Source organism: Rattus rattus, chromosome 8 (genome assembly GCF_011064425.1).
Source record: "Rattus rattus isolate New Zealand chromosome 8, Rrattus_CSIRO_v1, whole genome shotgun sequence".
In the NCBI taxonomy this organism is placed as follows: domain Eukaryota; kingdom Metazoa; phylum Chordata; class Mammalia; order Rodentia; family Muridae; genus Rattus; species Rattus rattus.
The window spans coordinates 16,244,899-16,259,489 of NC_046161.1; the positions used below are offsets into that span (position 1 = coordinate 16,244,899).

General features: G+C 38.6%; 1 pseudogene; it reads left to right on the forward strand.

Annotated features, from left to right (window-relative positions):
- The first annotated feature begins 203 nt into the window (after positions 1–203).
- On the forward strand, positions 204–13,647 carry LOC116907276 (annotated as a pseudogene).
- Positions 13,648–14,591: the final 944 nt, after the last annotated feature.

The following is a 14,591-nucleotide window of genomic DNA, read 5'->3' on the forward strand; positions in this document are numbered from 1 at the left end:
ATTTATGTAAAAATCCTGTTTGTGGTTAAAATGGGGGAATATCCTACTAATCTATATGCCATAGGAGAGCAGATTTTGCCCACATTCATATTTTTAAAATTCTTTGCCAGAAGGCAAGATAGCACATGATGGATTTTTGTTGTGCCCGCAAAACTAGTGATGGATGATGATTAATTAGATTTGTGTGACATTAAAAGTACGCCATGTTCTACCACTTGACATTATCCCTTCTCTTTTCTGCAAAGGTACTGGAAGTAAGACATTCTGGATAGTGTTATATGCCAGTCTTCCCTATACAGTTTTGCTATATAAATTTGGTTTTGTAACGATGAATGGGAGGAGGTTGAATCGAGGTGAGGGAATATTAAATTGAGTACACCTGCCTGCCACTGCTGTCCCCTTCAACTGAGTGCTGCATACCATGGGCTCTGTCTGTGAAAGAAAAATCCCGGTGCTTGGTGTCTTTGCATGACATGGAGTTTTGCATGTAGATCAATTTAAAATGTACCTCTTATTTACACAATTTGCATAATTTTAAAAGATGTTGTTGCCAAACTTTGGAAATGTTAATACTCAAAGTGAAAATCTCTGCTCCATGTAACTACTTTCTCCCTCTGGATCAATACATGGCTTGCAATCCCAGCCAGTGGTGTGATCTGTCCCAGTGTCAACCGCCATGTGCTCTGCTTCAAGAGGGACTAACTAGTCTTTTGTGACTTTTTTTGTACATAATTATTTGTTACAAATATTTTACCAAATGCTTTCTATATCTCTTGCTTGTGCATATCTTGGCTGGCATTGTGGAAAAAATAGTGCAAACTATTTCTTCACTGGGGAATGAGGGGGTTTCTTTTTTAGTTTGTGTGAGAGAAGTGGGAAGGGCATGGTTTATGTTGAATGTTTAAATTTTCTTCTGCATGGTACATGTCATGTTGTGAAATCTTTAGAGAACTTCATACTGTATGAGTAAGAAAATAAAATATTTGAAACTTGAAAAAAAAAGAAAATGCATTATCCAAAGCAATCCATCTTATAGGTCATTGACTGCCATTCTATTAAATAAATTACTTTGTCTGGCAATCGATTTTAAGTTTCAAACCATTTATTTCGACCACCTACATGTTGCTATTATAAAAGGCAAATTTAATCAAAATGGGTAGGAGTAAAAATATTCTCAGGACAAGAAGGACCAACATGATCAAACTGCATATGCCATTCTTGAAGCTCAACAAAGATGGAAATACCTTAAGCCAGAAATAATTTTATCAGCAATATCTGCGGCATCACAACTCAGTGGAGCAGCAGTTTTTAAATTCATAATCCCAGTATGCAAAGTTATTATATCCAGAGAGAGGCTACAATTATGCCAAATACACTGCAAGTGTCTTTGAATTTTATTCCAATTATAGTGACGGTAACTGTAAACTTTAGAAGTGACACAAATCTATTGTTATTTAGTGTGACACTATAAATGGCTTTTTACTCTTTTTTTAACTCATCACCATCCATTTATTTCAACATTGACTGCTCACCCCCTCAGCAATGGTATCCACTGGTTTTTATACATATGTACAATGACTCCCTTTGCTCTTAATAATACTTACACATTTTCTTATCATCATAAAGGCAAGTGCACAAAGTCATGCATCAAATGAATTTCTACACAAGGTTGAAGATACAATGACCATCATCAGCCTGAACTACCATTCCTGGAAATTCTTTACTTCGTCCAATTTTCTAACACATGAGTGATTCAAAATGAAGAAAGGACGAGTAACATACAAACATCAGCACATTATTATTTTCTTCTAACAATTTAAGCAGTAAGACCAGTCTAACTTGAGAGTTGGTAATGATATAAAGGTCAAAGGCATACGATTGCAACCTTATAACAAATTGGGGCTTTTTTTTTACATTTTCTAAACTAATTCTATTCAATTTCAATTATAGTACAAATATTTTCCTAATTTTCAATAATACTTCCTTTGTTTTTCCCAAATAAAGGAGATTATGACCCCATGGTTCCTGCTAAGCAAATGCTTTCCAGTAAAGCTGCCACTGCTCCCCTATGTTTGTTCATTGCTCTGTTTAAAAACAAAATTCTGCAGGTTAACTGCTGCCATTGCAAGCTGACAGAATAAGATCACATCTGAAACTTTTGCCCAGACCTCCATTTGGATCTTATTCTCCAATTGGATTTTTTGGTGGTGAGGGACTTTTTCCTCTTTTTTTTTATTGGATATTTTATTTGCATTTCAAAAGTTATTCCCTTTCCTGGTTAACACCCATAAGGCCCTTATCCAAGCCCCCTCCCCTTCCTTTATAAGGGTATTCCCCCTCCCTAATCACCTCCCTTTCCTGCCTCCTCACCCTGACATTTTCCTACACTGGAGGAATCCGGCCTTGGCAGGACCAAGGGCTTCTCCTCCCATTTGTGCCCAACAAGGCCATCCTCTGGTACATATGTAGCTGGAGCCATGAGTCTGTCTATGTATAGCCTTTAGGTAGTGTTTAGTCCCTGGGAGCTCTGGTTGGTTGATATTGTTGTTCTTATGGGGTTGCAAGCCCCTTCAGCTCCTTCAGTGCTTTCTCTAACTCCTCCAATGGAAATCCTGTTCTCATTTCAATGGTTTGCTGCAAACATTCACCTCTGTATTTGTCTTGCTTTGGCTGAGCCACTCAGGAGACAGCTATATCAGGTTCCTGTCAGCATACACGTCTTGGCTTCATCAATGCAGTCTAGTTTTGGTGACTGTGTAGACAAGGTGGGGCAGGCTCTGAATGGACATTCCTTCAGTCTCTGCTCCAAACTTTGTCTCCATATCTCCTCCTATGAATAGGGAAATGTCAGGGCAGGGAGGCAGGAAGGGGCAGTGGTTGGAAAGGGGGAACTCCCTTATAGAAGAGGGGGGATGGGATAGGATAGGGGGCTTATGGACAGGAAACCAGGAAAGGGAATAACATTTGATATGTAAACAAAAAAAATCCAGTAAAAAATAAAATAAAAAAGATTCTAACAGCTTCTTGAAGAGCTAACAGGAGCGGGGTGGAGTGAGTTTCCCATGCTTTACGAGCTTATTTACGATCGATTTATGAGCAGGGCGAGCTGGCGTGTTTATTTACACACGATCTTGTAGCTCATCATTAGTGGGCTCTTCCCAGCAAATGCATTCGTGCCCTGGACGATGGCAATTCAAACAGTAGCAATGCCACAACTCAAAAAGGGTTCAAGGCAAAAGTGCTAGTCCAACCCACAGAGGATCAATCGGGGAAAACAACATTGCCGTGTTCCACAAACCCTTTTGCCCCTAAACCAAGGCTTTCATCATCTCTGCCTACTCCAGAGAACCTTGTTGTCCCTATTACGGAATTTTATAGTCCCTATTACCCGGGAGCTTTATAGTCCCTTATCCAGAAGCTTTATTGCCCCTTCCGGGAACTTACTGACGTCGCTGTCTTGAGTTTGAAGAGTTCTGAATCCATGAGAAAAGAGAATTTTCTCGGGTCTCCGTACATGGCCACCAGTTGAAGCGCCCACCTCATCCAACAAGGAAGATGCAACACCATTGGATTCTTTTCAACATCTTTATTGCAAGAACACCTCATTGTTGATACGGGGGACCCCGAGAAACAAAGGCACTGGCCTTATATACAAGACAGGCTGTGGCTGTAAACTTGTCCTCTAGGGATTGGTGGAGCATGAAATACCTTATTAGCATGAATATCACCCTGGCCTTGTAGATGCCTGAGGAATGCCAAGGACACGCGCTTTGTGGTGTAATGGTTGTATACCACAAACGACCACTAGATGTCAGCGCCATCTTTATCTATATGTGCCGCTCCCTACACTTAGCCATCAGGAAAATGCAAATAAAAGCTACTATGAGATTTATCCTGTCACAATGGCCAGGATAGAGAAAACAAATACAGGTCATACTGATGAGAATGTTAGGAAAGTGGAATGTTTATCGATTGCTTGTGGGAGCACAAACTTGTACAGTCATTAATGAAGTGTAGTGGTTCCAAAGGAAGCCGGCAATACACCAATACTAAAATGCAGCTATATTACTAATAAATCCTTAGGCATATAAACAAATGAGAAATTTGAATAGGTTGACTGAGTGAAGTTCTCTGAGTCCCACTGAATAACCTACTTTTGATATCATTCTTAATCAGTTACATTAGTTTTGCTCCAAAAATTAATTCCCTTAACCCCATTGTTCTATTTGCTAGGATTGCAGGACAACATTATACTAGCAGTCTGTTCAGTGTAATGATACACAAATTTCAACATGGCTAGGTAATAATATGTCATTTTCCAATGGAGAAAACAATGCCATAGGATGGAGTTCAGAAAATAAATGTTTGTGTCTCAGTCTAAAATATATCTGTCTTTGCCTGACAATTTGTCCTTCCTTTTCTTGAAGAATAGTTTTTGTCACTATTTTTATGTCTCTGTAAAGAAATGTAAGTATACTTTAAAAATAAGAGCTTCTTCATGTTGTCTGTAATCAGGTATTCATTAACAAATTGTTGTCCAAACAGGAGAGAAGCTACTCTGTTGAAGTGTCATTGATTTTGAACATTTAGAAACCAAGCCATGAAAGAGTTTATTCAGTGGTTAACAAAACTTAAAATGTTCATGCTTCCTGTATCTTGAAGTATAGACCTCAGAAATTTAGAAATGAAAGAATTTCTTTATGGCTGTCCAAAGATACACAGGTAATTTTCATGATATATTACTTGAATGACATGTATTTGATTAATTATTCCAGTAATATCTGCAAATTTCAAGCAATGTATAATGTTGGTATATATAATATAATTAATATATAAAAACCCTACATAAAGAAACTATCAATTTTCTTCCCATGTACAGCATGGGTACCTCCTAGAAATATACTTTGATAATGTCTTACCAAACATAGAAGTAAGTAGAACCAGTATTACTAAATAGTAAACAATCAAGTGTGATGTAGTGATGCACCCATGTAACTTCCGTACTGGCAGTAAGTACGGAAGTGATATGGAACTGTAAGTTCCGTATCAGTAACTTATGCTGATATAGAAAATTATAGTCTGCATGTGATTCACTAATTTCTTTTACCAGCTCCTGTCAACACTAATTTTTAAGTTGGTATTCAGAAATATTTAACACAGTTATGTTTCAGATTTTTTTAATGACTCCTTCTAAGTTCCTCAGCAGGAATTTAAAATAATGGATGTTATATGATAGTGTACTTAAGTGACCCGAAATGTTCCACCAGGGAACTACTTAACTTGATAAACAACTTCAGCAAAGTGTCGGGGTATAAAATTAACTCAAACAAATGAGTAGCCTTTCTCAACTCAAAGGATAAACAGGCTGAGAATGAAATTAGGGAAATGACAATCTTCACAAAAGTTCCAAATAATATAAAGTATCTTGGTGTGACTTTCACCAAGCAAGTGAAAGATCTGTATAACAAGAACTTCATGTCTCTAAAGAAAGAAATTGAGGAAGATCTTCCATGCTCATGAATTGGCAGAATTAATATAGCAAAGATGGCAATTTTGCCAAAAGCAATCTACAGATTCAGTGCAATCCCCATCAAAATTCCTACTGAATTCTTTATAGAGATAGAAAGAGCAATTTTCAAATTCATTTGGAAAAAAAACAGGATAGTGAAAAATATATTCAACAATGAAAGAATTTCTGGGGGAATCACCATCCCTGACTTCAAGCAGTATTACAAAGCAATAGTCATAAAACCTATATGGTATTATTACAGAGACAGGCAGATAGATCAGTGGAACAGAATTAAAGACCAAGAAATGAACCCACACACCTATAGTCACTTGATCTTTGACAAAGGAGCTAAAACCATCCAATGGAAGAAAGATAGCATTTTCAACAAATGGTGCTGGTTCAACTGGAGGTCAGCGTGTAGAAGAATGAAAATTGATTCATTCTTATCACCATGTAAAAAGCTTAAGTCCAAGTGGATCAACATTCACCACAACAAACCAGATACACTCAAACTAATAGAAGAAAAAGTGGGAAAGAGTCTCGAACACATGGGCACTGGGGAAAATTTCCTGAACAAAACACCAATCCCTTATGCTCTAAGATCAAGAATCGACAAATGGGACCTCATAAAACTGCAAAGCTTCTGAAAGGCAAAAGACACTGTCATTAGGACAAAATAGCAAACAACAAATTGGGAAAAATCTTTACCAATCATACATCTGATATAGGGCTAATATACAATATATACAAAGAACTCAAGAAGTTACACTCCAGAGAGCCAAATAATCCTATTAAAAAATGGGGGACAGAGCTAAACAAAGAATTCTTGTCTTAAAAATATCAAATAGCCAAAAAGCACCTAAACAAATGTTCAACATCCTTAGTCATCAAGGAAATGCAAATCAAAACAACCCTGAGATTTCACCTCACACCAGTCAGAATGACTAAGATCAAAAACTCCAGTGACAGGAGATGCTGGAGAGGATGTGGAGAAAGAGGAAGACTCCTCCATTGTTGGTGGGATTGCAAACTGGTACAACCACTCTGGAAATCAATCTGGAGGTTTCTCAGAAAATTGGACATTCCACTACCTGAGGACCCAGCTATACCTCTCCTGGGCATATACCCAAAAGATGCTCCAACATACAGCAAAGATACATGCTCCAGTATGTTCATAGCAGCCTTATTTATAATAGCCAGAAGCTGGAAAGAACCCAGATGCCTTCAACAGAAGAGTGGATTAAAAAAAATGTGGTACATCTACACAATGGAGTACTACTCAGCTATCAAAAACAATAACTTCACGAAATTCATAGGCAAATGGAATGCACTAGAAAATATCATCCTGAGTGAGGTAATTCAAGAACAGAAAAACAAAACACACTTGGTATGCACTCATTGATATTAGCCAAAAAGCTCAAATTACCCAAGATGCTATCCACAGACCACAGGAAGCTCAAAAAGAAGGATGACCAAAATGCAGATGCTCCCACTCCTTTTTTTAGCCATTTTTTCCTCCATCTTTATTAACTTGGGTATTTCTTATTTACATTTCAATTTCTATTCCCTTTCCTGGTTTCCAGGCCAACATTCCCCTAACCCCTCACCCCCTTCTGTATGGGTGTTCCCCTCCCCATCCTCCCTCTATACCGCACTCCCCCCAACAATCACTACGGTCTGGAGTATCTCTAATAGGGATGGAAGAGAAAATTGCCTGAGTATAAGCATTGTGCTCTTAAGACCAGGTAGAAAGTAAATTATTTTCAGCAAATGTTGCTATTGCTTACTGCATTATGTAAGTGTTTGTATTTGTAAAGGGATCTGAAAATTTAGCCACGGGAAGTCCATACAGGGGAAGCTCAATAATGGAAAAATAGTGCAAGTAGAAGTCCAGTTAACCACCTGTTGGTTGTCACAAGAGCTCATTTCAAGCTGCCATTCTTATCTTTCATTTACCTGGAATGCTTACATGAGTTATCATTCACTCTGATCTGTGACTCTTACTATTAGAAGTTCCCCCTGACTACATTAAAGGAGATTTCCCAGGATATTTATGATGCCTGTTCTCAATGTTCATATTGGTGATGATTTGTTGTATACCTACAAAAATTTGCTATTCTTTTACTTTGATTTGGCACATTGGAGATCATTCTCTGGAACATACAAAATATAAAGCCTGACACTGTGTCTTCTTTTGAAGTTGTCTGGACTAACACAAGCAAAAGATAAATGTGGAAGGCTACACATAGATACCAGAGAGGTTAGAAGAAACAGTTCTGATCTCAGATATGATATGAACACTCTAATTTTCCTCTTGTATCTTTTTCCTATGGAAAATACACCTAGCGGCTCCATAAATTTCATGTGGGATTGACAATGAATTCTAAAAAGAAGACAGGGAGATGAGGAATCATTTGGGAAGATGGGAAGTTAAAAAAATGTTGGTTTTATTAAGTGGCTAACTGCAGTTTCTCCTATTATGGAAATTTGTGTCTATGATAAGTCCACTTGGTGTATACATGGTTTAATTTTTTTTCTACCTGACAATCTTGGAGTCAGTGACCCATACTAACATACTGTTTTATGTTCTAAAATATGACAGAAAGGCAGCAAATAGAAAAAACTTCATATACTCAGAGTAACATTAACAACAATACTTGGAGTCATGGTAAATAGCCTACTCATACTTTCCCTCACCAAGTACATTATAGACATTTGGGGGTTTGTAAGAATTAATTTAAAGGGATTCATTTTATGTGAGATATATGTATGTAAAATCTGGGTCATTGGAAAGCAAATTTTAACTGAGGTATTTAGTACACACAGTACAACAAAGTATATATTTCAAAGTCTAAATAAATGAAATAGTTCATGCTAATAGTCCCTCATCTTTATACCAGAATCGTGAAGTTTGTCTGCACAATACATAAACATTTCAGTACCCTTTCACTCTTCCACACTTTCTATACCTACAAGTTTAAGCTTCTGTTCTGTTCTGTCATGATTAGAAAGTGCAGATATGTTCACCTTATTGTACCAGGTCTTGAGACAGGATCAATATAAACAGTGACATTTAATAGTTTTTTGATAGAGTTATTCATAGTAAAAGAAGGACATTCTGCTCTGTTCACTGGATAATTATTGACTTAGGACCTGGAAGACTAAATGCACAAATGTTTAATTTATCTTAGTCCTTAAAATTAACATTAGAAGTATAAGAAAAGAAAAATGAATGTTAATTTTCCAATTTTTGAGGTATATTTTCTTGAAACCTCCTGAGTACTGACTACATATATGAAAAAAATTTATGTGATCAGAGGACAAAAATGTCATTTTTATGTTTTAAGAGGCATTTGGCTTTGTATTATATTTTATTAAGGAATAAATGTATTAAAATTTTCCAATATGAGCCCAGCAAGAAAACTGGAAAATGTAGATGAAATGGATGGTTTTTCTAGACAGATTCCACATACTAAAGTTATATCAAGAACAGGTAAACTTTTTAAATAGGATTTCGTTCAGAATTCTACCAGATTTTCAAAGAAAACCTGTTACAAATATTCCTCAAACTACTCTGTAAAATAGAAACAGAAGGAACACCACACCACCTAATACATTCTATGAAGCCACAATTACTCTGATACCTAAACCATACAAGGACCCTACCAAAGAAGAGAAAGTCAGACCAAACTCATTTAGGAATATTAAAGCAAAAATACTCAATAAAATTCTTTCAAACCAAATCCAAGAGCACATCAAAACCATCATTCACCACAATCAAGGGAAGAACTGGATAAAAAAAATTTAACATAATGACTATATAAGCACTCAAAGAAAAGATTCATATGATCATCTACATAGATGCAGAAAAAGCATTTAACAAAACACAACTCCCCTTCATGTTAAAACTATTGGATAGATCAGGAATTCAAGGCCCATACCTAAACATGATAAAAGCAATTTACTACAAACCAACAGTGAACATCAAATTAAATGGAGAGATACTTGAAATAATCCCACTAAAATCAGGGACAAGGACAAGAAAGGGATGCCCACTTTTCCCATATCTTTTTGTACTACTAGCTAGAACAAAAGACACAAAACCAGATCGAATACTTGATAAAGAAGAATCACTATTTGAAATGATATGGTAGTATACATAAGTGACCCCAGAAATTCTTCCATAGGCCTTCTCCAGCTGATAAACTTTAGCAAAGTGCCTAGATACAAAATTAACTCAAATAAATCAGTAGGTTTCCATTATACAAATAAAAAACAGGCTGAAAAATAAATTGGGGAAACAACTCCCTTCACAATAGACACAGATGATATAAAATATCTTGGAGTAACTCTAACCAAGTAACTGAAAGATCTTCATGGTAAGAACTTAAAGTCTGTCAAAAAAGAAAACTAAGATCTCAGAAAGTGGAGCGATTTTCCGTGTTCATGGATTGGCAGAATTAACATAGTAAAGTTGCCATCCTACCAAAGGCAATCTACAGATTCAATGCAATCCCCATCAAAATCCCAACACAATTCTTCGAAGACATGGAAAGAGCAATATTCAAATTCATCTGGAAAAGGAAAAAATACCAAGAATAGCAAAAACAATTATTAACAATAAAAGAGGCTCAGGGAATCACCAACCCTGACCTCAAGCTCTACTACAGAGCAATAGTGATAAAAACCGCATGGTATTGGTACAGAGACAGACAGGTTAATCAATGGAATAGAATTGAAGGCACAGAAATAAAACTACACACTTACACACACTTTATCTTTGACAAAGAAACCAAAAATATACAATGCAAAAAAGAAAGCATCTTCAATAAATGGTGCTGGTCTAACTGGCTGTCTGTATGTAGAAATATTAAAATAGGCCCATATTTGTCACCATGCACAAAGCTCCAGTTCAAGTGAATCAAGGACCTTAACATAAAACCAGATACTCTGAATCTAAAAGAAGTGAAAGTGGGAAAGAGCCTTGAATTCATTGGCATGGTGAAATTTTTTTAAACAGAGCTCCCATGGCTCATGCTCTAAGATCAAGAATTGATAAATGGGACTTCATGAACCTGGAAAGCTTCTGTAAGCAAAGAACATAGTAAATAAGACCAATCAGCATCCTACAGATTGGGAAAAAAGTCACTAATCCCACATCTCTTAGAGGGCTAATATCTAGAATATATAAAGAACTCATGAAGATAACCACAAAAAAAAAAAAAACAAAAACAAAAACCCATCAACCAAAAATGGGGTATAGAACTAAACTGAGAGCTCACAACAGAAGAATTTTGAATGGCTGAGAAGCACCTAAAGAAATGTTCAAAGTCCTTAGTAATCAGAGAAATGCAAATCCAAACGACCCTGAGATTCCACCTTACACCCGTCTGAATGGCTAAGTTCAAAACGTCAGAAAACAACATATATTGGGAAGCATATGGAGAAAGAGGAACACTCCTGCATTGCTAGTGGGATTGCAAACTGGTACAACCATTCTGGAAATCAATTTGGAAGTTTCTCAAAAAGTTGGAAATAGACATACCTGAAGACCCAGCAATACCACTCTTGGGAATATACCTAAAAGATATTCCACAGGAGCACACATGCCACAGTGTTAATAGCAGCCTTGTTTGTGATAGTCAAAAGCTGGAAGCAACCCAAATGTCCCACGACTGAAGAATGGAAGCAGAAAATGTGGCTTGTTTAAACAATGGACTACTACTCAGCTATTAAGAATGAGGACATTGTGAGTTTTGCAGGCAAATAGATAGAACTAGAAAATATCCTGAGTGAGGTGACCCACTCTGACCCAAAAGGACATGCACGGTATGTTCTCACTAATAAGTCGATATTAGACAAAAAAAAATAAGGACAGAATACCTGGGATATATTCCACAGAATTCAAAAAGGTCAACAAGATGAAGGGCCCAAGTGAGGATACCTCAGTCACACTTGGGAGGGAGAAGAAAGCAACTACAAGTGAGGGGAAGGAAAGAGGGTCAGTGGAGGGAAAGGGAATAGTGTTGGGGATGAGGGAAACATGATCTGGTGTTGTGGAGGGGGGAGAAAGGACTGAATCCCTGAGAGACATAAGAAAGAACAGAAACAGGAACCTCGGGAGGAAGGAGAATGCTCTAGAATGTACCAGAGACCTGGGAAGTGAGAGACCCTCAGGACTCAAAGGGGGGACCCTAGATGAAAGACCCTACAGTAGGGAGAAGGATCTTACTGAACTCACCTCCAACAGAAAGACAAGACAACAAATTAGGGATCGGGATGCTATCCCACAAAGCTCTGACCCATAATTCTTCCTGTCTGAAAGAAATTCGGGGATGGAACTGGAGAAGAGCCTGGGGAAAAGAAGGTCCAGTGACAAGTCCAAAGTGGGATCCACCTCAAGGGGAGATCCTAAGACCTGACACCATTACTGAGGCTATGGGGTGCTCACAAAAGGGACCTATCATGACTGCCCTCTCAAAGACCCAACAAGCAGCTGAAAGAGTCAGATGCAGATATGTGCACCCAACCATGAGCAGAAGCTGCCGAGCCTTCCGTTGAATTAGGAAAGAGCAGGAGGAAAAAGGAGGAAAAAAGGTGGAGGGCAAACCTGTAGGAGGACCAGCAGTCTCAAGTAACCTGGACCCCTGAGGTTACATACTGGATCACCAAGGAGGCAGCATACACCATCTGAGATGAGGACTCCAATACATATACAGCAGAGGATCCCTGGGTCTGGGTGTACTCAGAGAAGATGCACCTAAACCTCAAGAGACTGGAGGCTCCAGGAAGTTTAGAGGTCTGGTGGTGTGGGTGGAGTGGGGATATCCTTGTGGAGGAGGACCTTGTGGAGGAGGAGGAAGTATGGGATGTGGAACTTTTGGGGGACAGGGAGAGTAAACTGGGAGGCGAATAATATCTGGAGTATAAAAATAAATGAATAATTTTGATTTCCAATAGATGTATAATCAAACATAATTGTGTCATATTTAGTGTATATAATTCAAAGCAATACAAATCACATATTACTAGAAACTTAACTTTTCAGTTTTAAATTAATGATTACTTTAGAATTTATCATGTAATGCATAATGTCTACAACCATAATTTCACTTTATAAATTCATGATAGGTGATTTATAGGGCACCCGAGCGTATCAGCCAGGCCCCGAAGGCGGGACTCGGTGTGGCGGATCCCCGCCCGGCAGTTGGGCAGTGGCTTGGCTCGAAGGCCGCGAGTTCGAGTGCCTCATGAAGAACCATTCGGTGACCATCGGGCGCAACTCTTCGCAGGGCTCGGTAGATAAGAGCATGGGCCACTAGAGCTTCATCTCGTCGCGCCACCTGGAGATCTTCACACCCCCCGGCGGTGGCCACAGCGCGGCCGCCCTGGAACCCACACAGCCCCGGCCAGACATGGGCTGCGACTTCTACCTAAGCTGTTTTGGCAAGAACTGCGTGTTCGTGTACAGGGTGTTCCAGTGGTGGGGGGCTGCAGCTGCCACGCGTGTGCACGTTCAGGTTTCTGAGCACAAATATCAAAATAACATTCACAGCCCTATCCAGCGAGAAAAGAGAGAAGCAGGAAGCACCTGAGTCACCGGTGAAGCCTGTGCAGCCACACATCTCACCCCTGACCATCAACATTCAAGACATGGTGGCCCTCCTCATCAGCCCCCTTCCCTCCCCCACGGGAACTATCAGTGCTGCAAAATCCTGCCCATCCAGCCCCCAGGGAGCAGGATTTTAGGGTACAAAATGGGCCATGTGATACCATCTGACCTTAATTTAACAGCTGACAATTCACAGCCAGAAAATGAAAAGGAAGCTTCAGGTGGAGACAGCCCAAAGGATGACTCAAAACCACCTTATTCCTATGTACAATTGATAGTACAAGCAATTACAATGGCTCCTGATAAACAACTTACCCTAAATGGGATCTATACACACATCACTAAAAACTATCCATACTACAGGACTGCGGACAAGGGCTAGCAGAATTCAATTCGCCACAATCTCTCTCTGAACCGTTATTTCATCAAAGTGCCACGTTCCCAGGAAGAACCAGGCAAAGGCCTTACGTCAGTAGGAGAGGATACACCTAGACATCCAATGACTTTAGGTGCCCAGGTGATTTAATACGTGGGAGAGGGGTGTCCCGCACCTCAGTGGAGAATAGAAGATATGAGGGGAGGGACTATGCTGGGTGTGGGGGAAAGTGTGATCAGATGTAAAGTGAATGAGTAAAAATTAATGGAAAAAAGTAATACAAAAATATCAATATTTGTAAGATAGATGACTGAAAAGGGAGCCTAATGAGTTAAATGAAAAGGAGCACAAAATAACTTGAAAGGAAAAGAATGAATAAATAAAGAAAAAGTAAAAGATTTACCATGTAATTACATAGGAAATGTAAAGAGATAGTGTCGTAAAATCATATATTGTATGGTGTGATTTTCTCATGCCTGGGGTTTTTCTTTGAGGTTATTTGTTCCGCTAGATAAGAAAATGGGTATATTTGTGGGGTTAGTCAAATTAGTCCTGTGTTCTTTGTATGACATCAAAGCATTGAGTTCCATAGCCATTTCCTCCCTTCTAAGAAGTTCTTGCACTGGTGCATGTTCATTTCTGTGAGGTCTGGAACACTTTACTGACTTTCAGACAGAAGGCCTAACTCTCCCAGGATGTGGTTTAGATTTGGGCACCTAAGAACTATACTCAGAATACTGCAGATCCATTCCACCTCCTTACCATAGTGTAGATTGGTTTCCCTTCCTGGCTGCCATGCCTTGGGCCACTACAAGCCCACTACTCCCTCATGCTTCTGTGTTGAGTGGCATGAGGTCCCTAGAAATTTTATAATAGGTCACAGCAAACAGGAAATAGAACTAATCAAGATGACTATCACCTGAAGAATGGATAATGGAATTGTACATGTACACAATAGAACTTTATTTACCTATAACAAGAAATGGTAGTTTGATGTTTGCATACAATATGTAGAACTGGAGAAAATTATACTTTGTAGGATAACCCAGACCCACGTGGTGAAATGTTACATAATTTCTCTCATATATAAATAT